General features: G+C 36.4%; 1 non-coding gene across 1 annotated transcript; it reads left to right on the forward strand.

Annotated features, from left to right (window-relative positions):
* The first annotated feature begins 2,672 nt into the window (after nt 1-2,672).
* Nucleotides 2,673-2,779, forward strand: LOC141663052 (small nucleolar RNA R71). Its single transcript, XR_012551139.1, has one exon. It is a non-coding gene; the product is annotated as a small nucleolar RNA R71 (small nucleolar RNA).
* Nucleotides 2,780-3,955: the final 1,176 nt, after the last annotated feature.

Below are 3,955 nucleotides of genomic sequence, written 5' to 3' on the forward strand. Positions count from 1 at the left end.
ACACTATAGCTAGTATGTAGGTACTTATTATAGAATAAGTTCACTGAACATGACTCGCACAGCTGAACAACTGATGGAGTTCACTCACGTGTTAGCAGTTGTTCACATAGTAATAGTTGTACAAGTATCCTTAGACTTGAGGTCAATATAGTAATCTTGTGTACACTGAACTATGCTTTGGTTTAGTTCTTAGTCTCCAGGAACAATTATAAGGGCTCTACTGGGTATAGGAATTTGTATACGAAGATAGTGTATGATCAATAAAGGATCTACCCCTTTCAGTGAAGGAAGTGAATGTTCAATGCTGATCCACTTATGCTAGTTCTGGAATCTCTGGCCAGAGTGAATGAAATTAGAAATGAGTTTCTAATTTACATTAAATAGAACTAAGCATATTGAATGGGAAAGCAAGTGATTAAATAAGATAGGCTTGACACAAGTTCCATGCCTTGTATTTAATCGTGACATTGCAGGGTAGAAGGAATTAATTATACGATAACTATTCACTGAATAGATTCTTGGTATTCTAAGCAGTGAATTCGTATTATCCGGATAGTCGCGATATGCTGAGAAGTATCCCTCAGGATGTAGAATAAATATGATTAATTAATTAATCATATTTAATGAATTAGAGAATTTATATAAATAATGATAAAATAGTTTTATTATTATTTATTTCTACTACCGGCATAATATTGAACCTACAGGGTCACACCATAAAAGAGAATGATTTTAATGGCGGGGGAATTAATTAATAATGGCTGATAATTATTTATTTATGAAATAAATAATTAATTGGCAAATTTAATAATTGATTAAATGAGATTTAATTGATTATAAATTAATTAAGAAAAGGTTCTTAATATTATTAATTAAGAATTTAATTTTTGGAAATTAAATCAAGTGAGAGAATTATTTCTAAAGTGTTTAGAAAAAGGATTAATAATTAAAAGGTGTTTTAATTATTAGTGAGAATAATAAAGGGTTAATAATAATAATATTTTATGGGAAAATTTTCAGCTGAAAATTTTGCCTATAAATATACTATTATAAACCCTATTTTTGCCTCAACCCAAAAAATTTACAAAAACCCTAATTCTCTCCACCTCCTCCTCCTTCATTACATCGTTTTCTTGGTGGATACCGGTGGAGTGCTTCACACAAGAGGAGCAGCTGCTAAGTATCTCCGCTCGTTGTTCTTGGATCTCTTTTAAAGGTTAGAAATCGATCCCTCGATTTTATTTACGATCTGTATGCATATTATATGGATTTTATATGTGTAAAATTGTTTTACCATGCTTCCGTGATAGATAAAATCCTACAAGATCAATGTAATCCTTATTCGGAATTCCCTACAAGAGTATGGTGTGGTCCACAGTGACCTCATCCGAATGTGAAGAAGGAAGAATATTTGCACACAGAAAAAAATTCCAAGCCCTCGCATACCTGTTCATGGAAGAGGAAGGAAGGTAAGCGGCTCAGTTGTGCCCAACATGAGATGGACCAATCAGATAGTTGTAAGGACATGTTTGTAGGTTTTGGATCAGGCAGACCAAGTTTCCTGAAGATAGACAATGGCATCAGATCGATGCAACCGCCCAAGTCACACCAACACTTGTCAAAAGATAACTCGCCAATGGTGCATGGTATCGTGAAGCATCCTGTATCTTTAAGTTTAGCATGTAATTTCTTTTGCAGCAACGCACTACACTCTTCCGTGTGGAGCAACGGTTTCCAACTCCTCAAGCTTCAACTTCTGAGATAGAATACCCTTCATGAACTTAACATAGCTCAACATCTGCTCTAGAGCTTCCGCAAAAGGTATGTTAATATGCAATTTCTTGAAAACCTCCAGAAACTTGGCAAATTGCTTGTCGAACTTCTGCTTTTGAAGTCTTTTAGGATATGGAGGAGGCGGATAAACCTATTTGTCTCCTGTATTCTGCTTATGAATAGTGTGTTCAGCAGAATTTTTCTTCGTCTCCGCTTCGCCATGCTTCTGATCAGCTGTATCATCAGAATTTATAATTTCTGGTACAGGGGCAGGCGCGGGCGCTTGTATGGAGCGCGGGCGCGCTTGGCTTCTGCCGAAAATTTTCAGATTCTGATTTTTTTATGGTTAGCGACCTTTCTAGACCTCAAAGTGATTGCTTTTAACTGTTATTTAACTTCCATCTTTCCTGGGTTAGCTTCCGTATCACTAGGAAAAGTTCCTTTTAGCCGATTCAGCAGCGCATTAGCAATTTGTCCAATTTGATTCTCCAAAGTTTTGATCGAAACCACTTGGCTTTTACACATTGGCCTCAAATTTTCAAATTCAGATTTTTCATTAGAAGATTGACCGGAACTTCCATGAGATTGTTGTTGAATTACCAGTGGCTGAAATTGTTGCCTTGGTGAACACTGTTGTTGAAAACTATGAGGGTTGAATGGCTTGGCTCCAAACTGTTGATAAGGCTGTTGTGGATGTTGCATACCACTCTGATTATTTTTCCAACTGAAATTAGACTCTGAGTTGGGTTTTGATATCAGTAGCAGCCATCATTTCAATTAGCTCATAAGCTTCCTCATAGCTCTTAGCCCATAAGGCTCCACCTGATGCTGCATCTAGCATGGGTCTCGACTGTGCTCCGAACCCGTTATAGAAACAATTGATTACCATCCAATCAGGCATTCCATGATGAGGGCACTTTCTAAGCATCTCCTTGTAGCACTCCCAAGCTTCACATAAAGATTCTCCCGATTGTTGTGCAAATTGAGTGAGAGCATTCCTGATTGCAGCTATTTTTGGCATAGGGAAGAATTTAGTAAGAAATTTCTGAGCAAGATCCTCCTATGTTGTAATAGAACCTACTGGTAGAGAGTGCAACCAGCTCTTAACTTTATTCCTCATAGAGAATGGGAAAACTCTCAGTTTCACAGCATCTTCCGAAACACCGTTGAACTTGAAGGTGTCGCAGATCTTGATGAAATCCCTAATGTACATATTGGGATCTTCCACTGGAGCAACCCCAAACTGGACTGAATTCTGTACCATTTGAATCGTGTTGGGCTTGATATCAAAGGTATTAGCTGCAATAGTTGGTCTGACAATACTAAACTGAATGTCATTGATTTTCGGTTGAGAATAATCCTTCAATGCTTTCATTTCCACTGCTGGTTCTACCATTGCAATGATCACTTCCGTTTCTACTTCTTCTAGTATGTACTTATGAGATTGAGAACGTGTTCGCATACACGCTTGCTCGAATACCTGAAACACACAAGCAAAGTAAAATTGGTAAGAGAAGTAATCCGAGTTAGTGAACTTTAATGACCACTGATGACAAGCACATAAACTAAATTTAACACCGATCCCCGGAAGGGGCGCCAAAAACTTGTTCGAACAAAAACATGCAAACGTACACGGTCGCAAGTTGTATAAGATTAAGTTTAGTTCATTCCACAGAGATTGGTTTAATTCATAATGTGCACTTATGCAACAATGTATGATTATAATTCACTGCTAAGAAAGTATCAAATTGAGTTTGATTATCTAAAAGTAATTATGCTAGAATGAATTAACTAAGAGATTAAAATCAAGTTACTTATATAAAATAAAACATGGAATTTTAACTTCATTAAGTAATTCGTTTAGAGTTTATGCCTTTAATCATAGTATGCGACGGTTATCATAACTAATCAGGCAACACGGAATTAGTACACGCTATCTTTCAATATACGTATACCCTACCACTCAACATCAACAAATTAGATAGAAGCTGGGCAGACACCAATTATTAGACCCTATATGTCTATAAGATTTGAAAACATAACAGTTTAAGAGCAAGTTATCCATTGAAATCACATAGGGCAACGTAAGATGGTTAAAATTACACTATAAATTATGCATGTTAAAACATCCATAAACCTATGCTAGCATGGCAAGTTCTAAACCCCTATATCCACTTTCGCA

Source organism: Apium graveolens, chromosome 5 (genome assembly GCF_009905375.1).
Source record: "Apium graveolens cultivar Ventura chromosome 5, ASM990537v1, whole genome shotgun sequence".
Lineage (NCBI taxonomy): Eukaryota > Viridiplantae > Streptophyta > Magnoliopsida > Apiales > Apiaceae > Apium > Apium graveolens.